The following is an 18,126-nucleotide window of genomic DNA, read 5'->3' as shown; positions in this document are numbered from 1 at the left end:
GAATACTAATGACCACGTGGGGCTTTTCCCAGGAAAGTAAGGGAGGTTTAACTCTTTAAAATTGATCAAGGTAATTTACAATTTTGACAGAATAAAGAAAAGGTAAGATTCTCTAAGAAACAGTAAAGACATTTGCCAAAATTCAACATTCATTTATGATATTCGCCAAACTAAGAATAAAAGGGAACCTCTCTGATTTGATTAAGGACATCTAAAAAAGAAATCTACCACTGACGTAGTTGATGGTGACATTTTGAACACTTTCGCCTAAGGTTGAGAACGAGCCAAGAATTTCCACTCTCACCATTCATCTATTCAGTGTTGTCCTATAGGTCCTAGCCAGTTTCAACTGACAAAAGGAAAATAAAAAGTATGAAGCTTAGAAATAAGGAAGTGAGTTTGGAGAAAAAAAAGAAGCAGCAGCAGCAGCAGCAGCAAGATTATTCCTCTTCAGGGTCACCATGATTTTTTTACATAGAAAAATTCTGAGAAATCTATAAAACAACTAATAAGTGAATTAAGGAAGGTTTTGGACTATAAGGTTTATAGACAAAAAACAACTGTGTTTTCATAGAACAGCAGCAGAGAATTGGAAATGGAATTTTTAAATATGTATCTGTAGGAAAACATAATCTCTAAGAAATGGAAGCAGGGATGGATTTAACAAAAATGATGTAAGATGCCTTCACTGAAAAAGACCTAAATAAACCTAAATTAAAAAAAAAAAGGCTATATGGTGTTCATGAGACAGAAGAATCAATATTTTTATGATGCTTGTTCTTCCTTAATTGTGGGGGCTGGCAAGTCTGAAATCCGCAGGGCAGACCAGCAGGTGGGAGCCCCAGGCAAGAGTTGATGCTGCAGCCTAAAGCCAAAACCAGTTTTCTCTGAGAATTTCCTCTTCTTTGGGGTGTTGGAGGGGACCAGTCATTTTCTTTTAAGACCTTCAACTGATTGCATGAAACCCACCCCCATTATGGAGAGTAATCTACTTTACTCAAAGTCTACTTATTTAAATGTCCATCTCACGTAAAAAATGGGCTCACAGAAACACCCATACAGGTGTTTGGCACATACCTGGGTATCTGGCCTAGCCAAATTGGCACAAAATTAACAGTCATACAAACCTTTATTAGAAATGGATCATAAATCTAAGCCTAAAAGCAAAAATTAGAAACAGGAGAAAAATCTCTGTGACCTGCTGATAGACAAAGATTTCTTAAGAAATTTTTAAAAACACACAAAAAACATAAAAGAAAAAAGCAAAGGTTAATGGGAAGTTATCAAAATTTAAAACTTCTGGTCTTTGAAAAACACCATCAAGAAAACTAGAAAGCAAGCCACAGAATGAGAGAAAACATTCACAATCCAGATATCTGACAATGGCCTTGTATCCAGAACACATAAAAAACCCTTGTAATTCAATAAAAAGAATTCAAACAACTCAGGTGTGAACAAAAGAATCAGTCATTTAACCAAAAAATGATATATGAATGACCGGTAAGCACATGAACGATTCTCCACGTAATTTGTCATCAAGGGAAATGAAAATTCAGTTCACAATGAAATATTACTACAAACCCATTAAAATAGCAAAAGTCAAAAAGACTGGCCATAGTAAGTGCTGGGGAGAATGCAGAACAATTGGACACTCGTAATAGAAAAATAAATGGGTACCTTGGAAAAATGTTGGGCAGTTTCTTTAAAACCTAAACATAGGGGCACGTAGGTGGCTCAGTCGATTAAGCATTTGCCTTTGACTCAGGTCGTGATCCCAGGTGGGATGGAGCCCCACATCAGGTTCCCTGCTCAGCAGGAAGCCTGCTTCTCCCTCTGCCTGCTGCTCCCCCCACTTGTGCTTGTTCTCCCTCTCTCTGACAAATATATACAATCTTTAAAAAAAAAAACAACTAAACATATACCTACCATACTCTATTGAACATATACCTGCATGTTTACCAAACAGAACTGATAATACATGAAACAAGTACTTGTAACTAATCTTCATAATGGCATTATTTGTGATAGTCCATGAGTGGAAACAACCCAAATGCTCATCAGCTGGTAGCTGGGCCAACAAGCTGTGGCAAAAATATCCAAACAGTGGGCTCCTACACAGGAGGAGGAAAATGCAGTGCCACCGTATGGGTGAATCTCAAAATCGTTACCCTGAGTGAAAGAAGCCAGACATGGAAAAGTACGGGCTATGTGATGTCATTTACAGAAAATTCTAGAAAGTGCAAACTAACGGGTTGTGCCAGAAACTAGATCAGGGACTGCCTGGGGCCGAAGATATAGAGATGGCAGACTACAGATGGGCATCATTTGCAGTGACTGAGAGGTTCTCTTCGTGTTAGGGGTAGTGGTTTCACGGGTATGAACAAGTTTCGGAATTCATCAAATGGCACACTGCTCAACACACCTCAGTGAAACCATAGCCTATGGGCAGTGACGTGGTAATGGCTGAATAATGCGACGAGGGTAGTCACACTTGTGAGCCAAGCAAAGTGTATAAACTGGTCACACTCTTAAGGTGTACACCTGAAACTAACATGGTGTGTCAAATATACGTAAACAAATAAATGAATGAGTAAATAAAATGCAAGTTAACCATCAGTAAATAAAAGCATAGACTTGTATGAGATTTTCCTTCTGTTTCTTTTTTCCACCCCACCCCACCCCCTTGGCAATCAGGAAGGGGAACAGGGAGTATCCATTTATCAATGCACTTGTGATGCATAACAAACCACCCCAAAAATGACAGACTTAAGACAACTAGGGTTTTTTTTTAATATATTTTATGGTTGTCTTTTCATGTTCAAAGTAGGATTTTGAACAGACTATAACAGACTATAAAGGCAGATATTTAGATACTAAAAAGAATATCCATCAACTCATTAACTGTTTTCCCTAAGAGCAGATGATCTTCAATGGAGTAGTTCTGTGGTCTTTTCTCCCCTCTTATTTTATTTGGAAATGTTCTAATTTTTGGAAAAATTGAAAGCTTTGCAGAGGGTATACCTGCATGCTTGCTACTTAGATTCTACAGCTGACATTGTTACTAGATTAAAACAACAGGTTCTTGGGCTCACAGTCCTACTGGAACGATGGTCTGGCCAGGGCTGACCCACTGCTCTTGCTCATTGTCCGCAGTGGAAGTGTAGGTGGGGGCTGTCTGGGCTTGGGCCTCTCTCCTGTGTCTGGCTGGTGGTGGGAGTGCCCAGGATGACTGGACCCTTGTCTATCACCATCTAGCAGGATAGCCAGAGCTCTTTACATAACAACCGTTCCCAAAGCAGCAAGACTACGAGAGCTTCGAGGCCTGGTTTCTAACTTGTATAACGTATAACTACTATAACATTACCTCCACTGGATGCAACATCGGCAACAAAGCCAACCCCAAATTGGTTGGGAGGGAGCGATGTGGGGACAAGCGGGGTAAACTATCTCTTGATGGGTCATCACTCTTGAAGTCTACCGTACTCAACCAAGAGGTGGATAATGGACTAATTCTCTAAAATGTTTGGGGTCCCCAGCCTCACCCGTCTCTTCAGGCTGTGTCCTCAGCCAGCGAATGGAGTCCTAAATCACAGACAGGCCCTGTCCCGCACCGGGGTAAGGGCTCTCGGGCATCCATGATAGTAAGTACCCGTTAGGTACTGGGCATTCTGCTTGGTGTTTTGCACCCATTCCTCCTTAACCCTTTAAACAATAACAGGAGATGTTCCCATTTTACAAATGTAACTCACAAAAGTTAACGCATACGATTTAAGCTCGAAAGGTTTTTCCAGCGTGCAAAGGTAAATAACAAGAGACCCAAGTAGGACAGGGACACAGAACTCAAACCTGGTTCTGTCAGACTCCTGCACCTTTTGTCTCTGACACTACCCACGCTGTTCAACAGCTCCTAGAAATAGTAAACATTTTCATTTTTTAGGGCAAAACTAACGAAGGAAAATATCTAATTTTCCCCCATAGAATCAAAGAAGTTTCAGAACGTCCCTCCAACACAAACACACACACACACCCACACACACACACACGCACACACACACACACACACACCCCTTGGAGCACCTGGTAATATTTTTTAAATCTCTTTAGCAATTATTATCTGGAAAGGACAGTTTACAGTGATGAGTCACTGCTCCATCTCCCAGGGTTTAATAATAGCAAAACCTGCTGGAAGTTAAAAAGGGATCGGGAGGACAGAGAAGGTGGATGGAGGGGTTGCTGGGGGGATTTCGACCAGATGGCAAGGCCATGCGCCTGAGAAACCTTTGTCTTCTTGTCCTCTTACTTCAGTGTACTTTTATGTCCTAAGCCATCTAGCAAGAATTAATACCCAAAGGCCAATTTCTGCTTTTAGGATCAGAATGAAAGATAAGGAAGTTCTTTATGGTGTCCTTTGGAGGATGTGGTTATTAGGTTTATGAACAGATGAAAAATAATGAAATGTCAGGAACCGTCCCTGTAGACTGGCCTGGGGGAACAGCCTACACGTGAAGAGAGGCAGGGAAGAAGTTTAAAGGACTATTTAGCGCCCCTGGCCCGCCAGCAGGCCGCAAGCCTGGGAGCGCTTCAATTATCCATGATCAGCCATCTGCTGATTCTTGGAATTTCCTGAGGCTCCACAGTGTTCCATGCTAAGATTTTACTATCTCATAACATTATAGACAAGAATCTTGGAGTGGCAGGCCCGGATATGACATTGCAGTTGTTTGTGTAAAGATACTCCCCAAATATCTTCTGCTAGTCCCAGGATTTCCTCCTGTAGATAATATGCTACAGTGTTACAGGTTTCTGACAGCAGAAGTGAACCCAAATGAAAACCATTCACAAGCTAAAAAAAAAAAAAAAAAAGCCTTTCTCTCCTATCATATACTGAATTTTAAAATTTGGTTTTCAGAATAAGAAAAATAAATCTGATTTTGAAAATAGTATGTCTTGATTCAGAATGGAGGTAAAAAAAGAAAATCATTTGCCATTCAGAATCAGGTCTCCAAAAAAACCCAGAAGACAACAGAAAAGTAGAAACATTGTTGGCTAGTCCAGCCTTAGCTAATTTAATTCTCACAACAACTTTATGAGACAGGGGTGATTGTTCTTACTATTCAGATGAGGATTTAAGTAGTTTGTTCTCTTGAAGGTCATGCAGACAGTGAGGGGGAAAGCCAGAATTCAAACTCAGGACAGCATGACTCCAAAGCTGAGCTATTTTCACCTCCGAGAAAGAGATAAAAGTAATACCAACTCCAGGAACGTAGGGAGTATCCAACACAGACTCTGAAGCTACTTTGGGGAAAATTTAGGAGGCAGGGTTAAGGGGAAGCCCACCTTGGAATTGCTGCATTTCCATCGCTAATTTAGCCCAATTTCTGGCCCAAGATAAAACTTCCCAGGCCCTGCCAGAGTGGCCAGGATCTTCAGCAGGGAATTTCCATAAGCTGTAATGTAGGTAAGAAACATCTCTCCATGTCAGTCCTGACTGATCTCTGTTGAGTATTTTATTTTCCATTGCAGTGATTCTCAAAGAGGGGGCCCTACACCAGCAGCATCAGCATCACCTGTGAGATTGTTAAAAATGGAAATTCTCAGGCCTATCCCCCAGACTTATGGAATCAGAAGCTGTAGGGGTGAGGCAGGGAGATTATTGCTCTAATAAGCATTCCTGATGATTATGTTTAGTCCTGAAGTTTGAGAACTATACCCAGTGCATAGCCCCTGATTCTCTCAACAGATAATGGTTGTTTTTGCTTCAGCACAATTTGAGTGATGTAAGTGTCCTCAGGTCAGGAGTCATAAGTAGCTGCCTCAGGAGCAGTGTGGACAGAGGCCTCTCAAGTGTCTGGGCAGGAGGCCCTCACCAGTCACAGTGACTCAGGCTTTGCACTGTGCCTCAGCTCTAATCCCACTTTCCTGAGCTCCCTCCCTCAGTGAGCTTATTTTGATTCCAGACATTTAGATCCTTTTAGGGAATTGTTTTCAACCTCCTAAATGTTAATTTGATTGAGATTGTGTTTGTATCCCTTGGTGAAATTATGCCATTTTTTTCTTCTAATTTCCCTGCCTACCTGCGTGCACCAAAGATGGCGTCTGTTTACAACAGAGGCTCAAAGTGAGAGGCAGACAGACATAGGTACAAGTTGGCCTGAGGACTCAGGAGCCTCTGGAGACTGATGACCTTCCAAAGATAAACTCAAGTCCCCCAACCAAATGTCAGTGATGTGCTTCCATTCTATGTCATGATGGAGGCATTGGCTCTGGGAGAGACCGGCTCACCAGAAGTACACCTTCCTTGAGACGCTGGCCGTCAGGTTAGTGACAGGGGAAAGCCAGACCCTTCAGGGAGGAGCCTGAGGCCCAGGTGATATGGGCAGCATCTCATCTCTGGCCTGCCCATAACTTGTTCATCATGAGTAGGTGTTTTCCACTATTCTTTTTCTTCAAGTTTTTGTTTAAATTCCAGTTAGTAAACATATAGTGTATTGTTTTTAAGGTATAGAATTTAGTGATTCAGCACTTCCACACGACACCTAGCGCTCATCATGACAAGTGCCCTCCTTAATCTCCATCACCTATTTAACTCATTCCCCAAGCCCTCTCCCCTCTGGGGATAATTACTTTGTTCTCTATAGTTAAGAGTCTGTTTCTTGATTTGCCTGTCTTTTCCCCCCACGTTCATTTGTTTCTTAAGTTATTCCACATATGAGTGGAATCATATGGTATTTGTCTCTGACTTATTCAGCATAATTCTGGCTACATCCATGTCATGGCAAATAGCAAGATTTCACTGTTTTTTATGGCATAGTAATATTCCACTATTATATATATATATATATATATATATATATATATATATATATACACACACACATACATACATACGTGTGTGTGTGTGTGTGTGTGTGTGTGTGTGTGTGTGTGTGTAAAATCTCCTGTCTTTATCCATTCACCAATCAATGGACATATGGGCTATTTCCATAAGTTGGCTATTACTGATAATGCTGCTGTAAACATCAGAGTGCATGTATCCTTTCGAATCTGTTTTTGTATCCTTTGGGTAAATACCTAATAGTGCCATTGCTGGATTATAGGGTAGTTCTATTTTAACCTTGTGAGGAACTTGCATACTATTCTTCAGAGTGGCTGCACCAGTTTCCTTGCCCCTGTTCAGACACATTTCCCATTAACATCCAGATTCTCATGTTTATCTTTGTGAACAACACAGTGTCACCAAGGATATGTTGGGATTTCAGTAACCACTTGAGAAAAATTTTGAAAATCATGTAAGAGACACTTTATAACAGAAGTGGAATGGACTCTCTTAACATCCAGTAGTTACCGTGCTTTCATTGACAGGAAAAAGCTTCAAAAACAAATTTGGAGTCATAAACTATCTTTTTTAAAATTTTAATTCCAGTAGAGTTGGCATAGAGTGTAATATTAGTTTCAGGTGGACAATATAGTGAATCAACACTTCCATACAATATGCAGTGCTCATCATGGCAAGCGCCTTCCTTAAGTTCCGTCACCTACTTTACCCATCCCCCCTGTGGTAACCATCAGTTTGTTCTCTATACTTTAGAGTCTATTTCTTAGTTTGTCTCTTTCTCTTTTTTCTCCTTTGCTCATTTATTTTGTTTCTTAAATTCCACATAGGAGTGAAATCATATGGTATTTGTCTTTCCCTGACTTGTTTCTCTTAGCATCACACTCTCTTAACTTCATCCATGTCCTTGCAAAGGACAAGATTTCATTCTTTTGATGGCTGAGTAATATTCCATTATAGATATATATATACACCACCTTTTCTTTATCCCTCATCCATTAATGGACACTTGTGCAGCTTCCATAACTTGACTGCTGTAGATAATGCTGCTATAAACATAGCGGTGCTCATGTATCCCCTTAAATCAAAAATGATCTTTGCAGAACCTGGGTAGCTCCAACTCTTGATCTCAGCTCAGGTCTTGATCTTGGGATTGTGAGTTCAAGCTTCACATTGGGCTCCATACTGGGCATGGAGCTTACTTTAAAAAAACAAAAACTACCTGTTTCTTTAAAGGATTCCTTGATTAGGTCAGGCACTAACCTTGTTCATTTTGTCTGCCCAAACCCATTTCTCTCCTCTGTACCTTCCCCCTATCTTAGGCTCTGTCTCCCCTTTCTAATTCAGTTCTATCTCAACATCTCTTAAGTCTCTTGAGTCACTTTGACTGTCCCTTAAAGCCAAACAACTTGACAGGGAGCCCATACAAGTAGACTTTAACCCATGGGGCTAGGTCAAAATTAAGAGGCATCATCTAGGACTTTTCTAAGTGTAAAAAAGGTAAAACAAAAAATGTACTGAGAAATCCAGAATAGTCCTAGAGTTAAAATCCCGATTGCCAAATACATCAAGTAGCCTCATGCTGGCAGGCCCCCCAGAGGTGAAATTCTGGATGGGAAAGTTTCACTGTGATTATGCTGTCAAAGTGATCAAGGACAGTGGTTCCATGGAATGGCTAATCAGTTCAATAAGGTTGTCAAAATAGACTGGCTTCCTTATGGGTAACATATGATTATAAACCTGTAAAGATTGACTAAGGTCTTTATTCTTGTAAGCAGGGAACCGATGAAGCCACTGAACAATTAAAAAACAGATTGTTCCACTTATTTCTAAAGCACTGAGCACAGATTCCAATGCCAAAGTGACCACCTCTCAGACTTGGCTGTCTGTAAAGGAGACAAATTAAAACTTGTAATTGGAGATTTAATTAAACAAGTTAGAATGGTAAATAACTCCTTTGTTTCAACTCTGGCATCTGAAAGAATATTTTGAAAGGGCAAGAGATAATCAACTGATGAATGGATAAAGGAGAAGTGATTTTATATACAGACAGTGGAATGTTACCATCAAAAAGAATGAAATCTTGCCATTTACAACAATGTGGATGGAACTAGAGTGTATTATGTTAAGCAAAATAAATCCATCAGTGAAAGACAAATACTTTATGATTTCACTCATATGTGGAATTTAAGAAACAAAACAGATGAACATGCGGCAAAGGGGAAAAGAGAAAGAGAGAGAAGCAAACCATAAGAGATTCAACTATAGAGAACAAACAGGGTTGATGGAGGAAGGTGAGTGGAGGATGGGCTAAGTGGATGGATGATGGGTTTTGAGGAGGGTACTTGTGATTAGTTCTAGGTGTTATATGTAAGTGATGAATCACTAAATTCTACACTAAAACCAATTTTACCATTTATGTATAATGGAATACTACTCAGCCATCAAAAGGAATGAAATTTTGCCATTTGCAGCAATGTGGATGGAACTAGAGGGTATTATGCTAAGTGAAATAAGTCAGTCGGAGAAAGACAAATATCACATGATTTCACTCATGTGAAATCCATATGTGGAATTTAAGAAACAAAACGGAGGAACATAGGGGAAGGGAAGGAAAAATAAGGTGAAAACAGAGAGGGAGACAAACCCTAAGATACTCTTAACTCTAGGAAACAAACTGAGGGTTTTGCCGGAGGGGAGGTGGGTGGAGGGATAGGGTAACTGGGTAATGGTCATTAAGGAGGGAACTTGATGTAATGAGCCCTGGGTGTTATAAGCAACTGATGAATCACTAAATTCTACCCCTGAACTAATAATACACTATATGCTAACTAACTTGAATTTAAATAAATTCTTTTTAAAAAGAGGAAAAAATTAAGTAAATACAATGGTCCTCAGGTTAAGGAACTCCTAATACCTTCATGGTCCCAAAAGGGGATGTTATTATAAAAGTAGACGCATACACAAAAGAGCATAATTTAGATTTTTTTTTAAATGCTGTAGCTAATCAATTTGCCACATGAGCAGCCCTTACTACAGTCAAGGTCTTCTGATACTATTCAAGGACAAATTCCTGTACAAATTCAAACAGGCTATCCTATGATGTCAAAATGTGGCTCCAGAATCAGATAAAAAGATGCTGGTAATAACCTGGCTACATGTTGCATGAGGATATAATCTTCCCCACTCTTATATCAGCCTTCCAGGGATGCCAGGGAACTTCCAACAGAATAAAATTCACTTAATTCTGGTGGAGAAACTTTACTAAAATTGCCAAGCAAGTACACGGTGCATATGTCATCTGTCACCAACATCACCTCTGAGAAGTATAAAAGTAAGATATGGCTACGAGACCAGTCCTCAAGTCCCCCTTAGACATCTCCGAACAGATTTCATACAGTTATCATCATCCTACCTAGAAAAGTCAAATCCCATAGGTGTCCAGTATTAGAGGAACCCATGTCAGTGAAACTGTCATTATGAAAATGAAAAATCTTACCACTCACTCAAAAACTCCATTTTGTCCATTTTTTTTAGTCTTCAGGAGATATCTACAGGAAAAAAACTTTTTTTAATTAGCAAAACTCTCAGAAACCCTTGAGCTTCCAAAGTTGTTGCTTTGGTCATGACCTTAATAACCATGGACAAATCCCACCTGAAGCTCATTGACTCTCCCTTCATGAGTTGATGGCTGGCAGCCCTATACATCAGCAATATCATCCAGATCTTATATTCCACCCGGTTATAAACTCACATGGCTAAATATTTAAAGGAACTAGGGCATACTTTCTCTTACCATCTTACTGGTGACTTTTCCTCAGCATCTTCCTAACCAATCCCTACATGGCTAAATACCCAGAGACTGGTCTTCTAGAGAAGACATCAGTGTGGGGGATAGTTCTTGGATCCAGATGAAAATGACTTTTTTGAGTCCTGCTTACCAACAGCACCCTAGTTTAATGACAAGGTATCGATCCTTAGGTGTGTGTCTCCCAATTAAATAGAAGCCAACCTTTCTTAGACAACTGGAAAGAGATCCCAGCAGAAGCCTCCAGAGTTTTAAGAATCCTCCAGATGCATATCATCTTCTGAATGCAACTGCTGAACCAAAACCCCTGGATACAGCAGACATAGTGACTTGAAATACACTGCTTCCACCTAAAAATATCAAAACAAGATCTCAAATGCCTACAACCTTTGACTGACATGCACTTGATTGCATGCTTTCTTATTGCCCTACCTATTGTCTTTCCTCTGCAGTTTTAAGGGCCTGACTTTCTAATAGGTATGTGTTATTTAACAGTAGGACATAGAATGCCTCTATCCTTAATACTGTCATATGCACCACTAGTTACTCCTTAATGTGAGTACTATACTTTGCTACAACTCACTTGTGATTTATCTAAAACATACCACTGAACCATCTATTGGTCACTTTCACTGGGGCAGTAAGCCACTTTCTTTTGGTTAGTACCAATATGCTTTTGAGTGCCACATGACACTCTGTTAGTCATTAAAAGTAATCAATTTCCTCAATAGACTCAACCACTACATGATACTCTATATGGCAAATACCACAACAGACCAGACAGTTGAAAGCCTAAGACCCTCTTATCACATCATAGGTTTTTACTTTTTATAGGAGCTAGCTTCTATAACCAAATTTTCATAGAAATGGAACTTAGTTTATAAGTAAGAACTGGATTACAAATTGAAGATGCTTCCTTTTTATAAACCTTATAAAGAAGATCTAGAACTTAAACACAAGATCATTCCCTTCTACTACAAATACACCTACTGATCTTCTTTAATTTTCATCACCTGATGACTCATCATGCTCAAATCAGAATTGCATGGCATACCAGACAATCTCTTGGAAGTATTTAGGTCAAAATTACTTCACTAGGTATTCCGCAATAACTAGTATAAGATTTTCAGCACAAAAACCTCTTAATACTATAAGTTAAATAGGGACTTACTTTTCCGGGAAATTAATACCTACATATAAGAAAGTCCCTCATGTCACTCAAGGTCCATTTTGGCTCATCATCTTTCTTTCTCAGAAAAAAAAAAAAAAAAAAAAAAACAAGCTCTTTAGTCCATTTATGAAGAAGAAAAATCGATCCTCAAGTTTGTGAACTTACCTATTCTGGACCACTTTTTCCTTTCCTCATAATTCCTCATTTCAAGTTTCAAAGTCCACCCAAAAGGTGGAGATATTCTGCACATTACAATTCCAGAACTACAGAAGAATTTGACAATGCCTTTAGGGCTATAGCTCTTCCACCAAAATATTTCACAAGATAGACAAAGTGGTTCAAAAACAAGCAGCCCTAGTCAAATGCAGCCTTCAAGGCAGAATGTGTGCCATTTAATGGGAATAATAATGCTCACAAACTTTTCCAAACTCTTTCTTGTTCTATAAATACCTGAAAAACACACAAAGAGATTATAACATTAGGTAATCTGTCTGATATCCCTAGGTCTGCTACTACAGGTTCTACAGATTGAGGACAGGATATGTTCTCTGGTTTAATTTGGCTATTCATGACTCCTAGAGTCAAAGTGGACTACATCTTCTGATCATAATCCTCTTCTTAGTATTTATATTTTTGCAATATTCAAATGTGTGGTTCCCCGTGTCTAAACTGCTGTTATTCAGATACTGTCTCACCAATGACTGTTCAACAGAAATAAAACTTTACAAAGTGTGTTGAAAGTCAAGTGACCTCCAACATAGCCACAGATACTGTGATCAGCAGTGTACACGTAGAATGATCACCCTGAGAATATAGTCTATCTTATAAAATGTATTGGCTCAAGTATAGCAGAAGACAGGACTGAGGAATGAAATTTCAAAAACCACAACATGCAAATTACACAAATTGTAAAGAAACCATAACTCACAAAACAGAGAAACTATACAGGAATCACATTTAAAACACAAACGCTTTAATCCAAAGGGGCATGTGCACCCGAATGTTTATAGCAGCAATGTCCACAATAGCCAAACTATGGAAAGAGCCTAGATATCCATTAACAGATGAATGGATAGAAGATGTGAGATATCTATAATGGAATACTATGCAGCCATCAAAAATGAAATCTTGCCATTTGCAATGACATGGATGTAACTAGAGGGTATTATGCTAAGCACAAAAAGTCAATCAGATAAAGACAATTATCATATGATCTCACTGATATGAAGAATTTGAGAAAGAAGACAGAGGATCATAGGGGAAGGTAGGGAAAAAATGAGACAAGACAAAACCAGAGAGGAAGGGGTGCCTGGGTGGCTCAGTGGGTTAAAGCTTCTGCCTTCAGCTCAGGTCATGATCTCAGAGTCCTGAAATCAACCCCGCATCAGGCTCTCTGCTCGACAGGGAGCCATCTTCCCCGCCCCCCTCAACTGCCTGCCTCTTTGCTTACTTGTGATCTCTGTCAAATAAATAAAATCTTAAAAAAAAAAAAAAAAAAAAAACAGAGAAAAACAAACCATAAGAGATTCTCATTCTCGGGGCGCCTGGGTGGCTCAGTGGGTTGAGCCGCTGCTTTTGGCTCAGGTCATGATCTCAGGGTCCTGGGATCGAGTCCCGCATCGGGCTCTCTGCTCAGCGGGGAGCCTGCTTCCCTCTCTCTCTCTCTCTCTCTGCCTGTCTCTCTGTCTACTTGTGATCTCTGTCAAATAAATAAATAAAATCTTTATAAAAAAAAAAGAGATTCTCATTCTCAGGAAACAAACTGAGGGTTGCTGGAGGGTGGCGGATGGGAGGGATGGGGTGGCTGGGGGATGGACATTGGGGAGGATATATGCTATGTTGAGTGCTGTGAATTGTGTAAGACTGATGAATCACAGACCTGTACCCCTAAATCAAATAATACATCATGTTAATATAAAAAACACAAATCCTTTAAGCTCTATGTGCATTAGCGATAGTTGCCTCCCAGCTATATGCTAGAAAAATAAAACCACAGTTTCAACAATAACCTTGCTCCACATACCCACTGAATAAGCTATTCCCTGGTTTCTAACTTTCTAACCAATCACTGTCAAGCCCTACTTACTACCTCCTACCTAAAACTACCTTGTGTCAAACTCCTCTCCAAAAAACCCAAGTGCTCAAGCTACTAAATTCATTTGGTGAAGGCTTTCTCCCTTGACAAGTTTCTAATGAATTCCTCTTGTTTTCTAGCCACAACTAATTTCTCCAACCACTTTTATGGGACCTTTGACTGAAACCACCTGGACGAACTTATATAAAGACCCATTTTCCCATGTCAGGAGATGATGGACAGCAACTCCATGAAGTCCACCTGTGTGTTCTTGCCAAGACAAGAGTGTCTGGCACCTGATAGGCACACAACATCTGTTAAATGGATAAAATAAGCCACCAATATTAAGTAAAGAGGTTTTACTGAGGTTAACATGCATATTTGCAGTTGCCTATTTAATCTCAAGAAATTACTGAAAAGCAAAAGCTTCAAGTGCATGAAAATATGCCCAATTTATACTGAATGAAAGCCATACTGAATGAAAATATTTGGAGCAGAGCCACTGAATATGTTTGTGCCAAAAGTTCAATGAGTTGGGAGTTCAAGAACATTCTTCAGATTTTTAAATAAAGGGCTAATATTACTCCTCCAACTGAGAACCCTACTAATCAAAGACCTCTATGGGGCAAGATGGATAGAGGCCAGGCTCTGGAAGGCCCTTTTTCTGCTTCATCATACTCAGGGCCCATCTCATTGTCCTCTGGAGGAAACCTGGCCTCCTCATCAGTTCCAAGGGAAAGCCAAGACACAATGGAGAAACAAACTACTATGATCTGCAGAAGATGCTATAAGACAGACACCAGCAGGCCAGAAGTGAGGGGAAAGTCAAAAGATAGAGCAAAGGCAGACATTCAGTGTACGTACAGATGAATAATGCAAACTGACCTCTCATTAGCAGCAGAGTGATAGCTCGGAGAAGTCTCAGTCAGGGCCCTGATCACCACTGCATTATTGTCTGAAAGAATTTTGTCTACACCATTGAAACCACTCTTATTTGCTATCAAAAAGTTGAGAATGAAGCAAACAATGAAAAGAATGTGGGAAAGAATATTTTAGAGAGACAGCCCATATGGAAGCTTTAGTGGAGGAAGGGTGAGATTAATGGAAAAACTTAAAAGACGATGCCTGAATAAGACAGTTGCCCAAGATGAGGAGGCAGTAAGTTACTACCCTAATATGAACACATTTCTAAATTAATCTTACCTATTCATTTCTTTTGCAAGCAAATGCCTTTTCTTATATTACTCAAACCCTGTCTTTATTTTCTGTTCTCTTGTCTCCTTTCCTACACTTTCTTCAATGGAACTCACATTTACTTGCTTGATGATAAAGCTGGGGTTTGTATGTCCATCTTTCAGGCAGTCTTTCCTCAGTGTTTTCCAGTTACATCAGTCCATCCCTTATTCCTTCTTGGTTTCTCTGATTTGGGGGGTTTGGTCTTTTAACTAAAAAGACACCTGACTACATCAGTGAGAAAGGTCTTCAAGGATGGTAGAAAGCCTTCTTTCCTTCTCCCCAAGTCCACTAGAAAGTAGTTTAAAAGCAACCATTGAGGGATGCTCTAAAGATCAAAAGGCCAACAAGCATCCGGTAGGTGATCTACAGGTCTGTGGTAGCCTGCCTATTCTTGGGTTGCACACCACCTGCCATTTTAGCAAGAATGTTTTCACCTAATTAACCTGCACTCATGAGCTCTCAGAATTCAAATTCTCAGAATTTGAGAAGTTTACTCAAAACATGGAAGAACTGAATTAATCAGCAAGGAAAACTAGTACCCTCAGTGAATGAGGGGCAAGGTGTCAGGGGTCGTAACATCCTTAGGATTCCATTGCATCATTTATTGTAAGTTTGTGCTACGAAGTCTGTAAGTCAGTTCTATGGAATGATGTAATGCAGGAAGCTGACTCCTTCACTCTTGTTGGGTTGGGGAATATATGGAAGATTCTGAAGCCTAGTCAAGGGATTCAATTTTCTTTACTTTAGTCGTATGACTAAACAAGGAAAACTTGACAGATCTGCTGATCTATTTTCTCACATCAAGGATCTTTTAGAATTATAGCTCCCACCCCAGTGGTTCACCAGCTGCTGCATTCTTACTGATGTAACAAAACATTTGAACACACTAAAATTTATCCTTTGGGAGAAAAAAAAATTTTTTTTAATTCCTGATTTCCTAAAAAAAGTGCACTTGGACAGCCTCAAGCTCGATTTTCATACTGGAATAGGGACAATCTATCCAAAAACTGTGGCCCTGAAGTCACCGAATAGAAGGTGAAAATACACCTGCCTTACAGGTATTTGGAAGATTTCATTTGCCAGATGGAGGTTTCCAGGCCATGGGCTTCCAGAAAAGCCATCACTCATGCTTAATTCAGAGGGAAGGACTTTGCAGTTTAAACCAAAACGTTATACCATGCTTTCAATTTGACATAAATTTCAATTTAGGTGCCCTTCCATCATCAACCAGTCCCCTTTACAAAAGGTCAAGAGCAGAAGTTTCCTCTGTGATTCTTAACCAAGAACTTTTTCTCAGCCTTTTATATATCATCTGTGATTCACCAACAGATGTGTAGGTATGGCAGCCTCTTCAAATCCCAAGGCCATATATCAAAAATTATGTTATGAACCATGCATATGACTGATAAGAAATAAGCCTTCCCCTCATTTTCTAAGTCCTTAACAACAGGAGGCTGATATATTCTAAAGACATTAGTTGCCATCTAAAAGAAGTGCAGTAAACCAATGACAATATGAGTTCTGGAATCTGACGTTGCAGGTTGATCTCTTGGTCCTTTGACTTACTGTGTATATTTGGGTTAAACATTTTACTACTCTATAAACTCTGATTCCTTCAAGCAGATATGTTGCAGTTCTTCATTGGTAGCTTTGTTTCATTTTACATTGTCTGCCATTATCAGTATTGAAAGCTCCATAATCTATTTCTAAAATATTTTTATTGACAGGAGACCCATTGTACAGACACAGAATATTCTGACTTTTGGAAAAGAATGACATAACTTTAATAAAGATAAGAAGAGCATAAAATTCAAAAGTTTTCCTCTTCACTCTAATTTTTATTTTATATTAAGCTTGAATATGAAGTTACCTTGCAGAATTAGAGATTTTTATCCCATACATATTGAGCTCTGGAGCTTGGTAGCCTGGTTCCCTCAAGACTCTTCTGCTTACTAGCTTTGTGACATTGAGTGTTTTGCTTAACCTCTCTAAGCTTTATTTTCTCATAAGTGAAATCAGCATAAGAATAGTTCTATTCCCTTCTCCTCTCCATCTCCCCTTGTCCCCCATGTTGAGGGAAATTGGAAGGGAAGGTGAACCATGAGAGACTATGGACTCTGAAAAACAATCTGAGGGTTTTGAAGGGGCAGGGGGTGGGAGGCTGGGGGAACCAGGTGGTGGTTATTAGAGAGGGCATGGATTGCATGGAGCACTGGGTGTGGTGCAAAAACAATGAATACTGTTACGCTGAAAAGAAATTAAAAAAAAACAACAACAGATGAATGGAAAAAAAAAATAGTTCCATTCCATAAGGTTTTGATGGGTTTTAAATTGGATAGTAATGGTTTAGCCCAACATCTAGCACACAGTAAGTCTTCAATAAATTTTAACATCTAGAATAAGAGAGAAAAAGTAGCATCATTTTGTGGAAAATTATCACCAAAATCTAGGATTTTTCCAAAAAATTGTTCAGGGATACAAATCAGAAAGATGTTAGGAAGAATAAAGAAAAAGGTAACTTTGCTTAAATATATCATATTGAAAATTTGGTTATCTCTCTGCTTTCATTAAAATAACACTTTAAATGGCTTTTAAAAAACAAAACACAAGAATGGAGAGAATGAGAGAGGATGACACCTGATAACGATAAAATAAAATGTTGAATGGATAAAGAAAATGTGATACACACACACACACAAACACAATGGAATACTATTTATCCACAAAAAAGAAGGAAATCCTGCCTTTTGCAACAACATGGATGGATCTTGAGGGCATTAGATTAAGTAAGTAAGTCAAACAGATTAACACAAATACTGTATGATCTCATTTATATATGTGGAAACCAAACCAACACAAACCAAAAACAAAACACTGAACACATAGAATAAAGAACAGTTTTGCTATTACCAGATACATGGGGTGAAGGAGTCAAAAGGTACAAACTTCTAACTATAAAATAAATAAGTCCTGGGGATGTAATATACAGCATGGTGACTAAAGTC

Source organism: Enhydra lutris, unplaced genomic scaffold (genome assembly GCF_002288905.1).
Source record: "Enhydra lutris kenyoni isolate GAN:26980312 unplaced genomic scaffold, ASM228890v2 scaffoldscaffold8, whole genome shotgun sequence".
NCBI classification, from domain to species: Eukaryota; Metazoa; Chordata; class Mammalia; order Carnivora; family Mustelidae; genus Enhydra; species Enhydra lutris.
The sequence above is the reverse complement of the archived record's forward strand: the minus strand, read 5'-3'. Positions refer to the sequence as shown.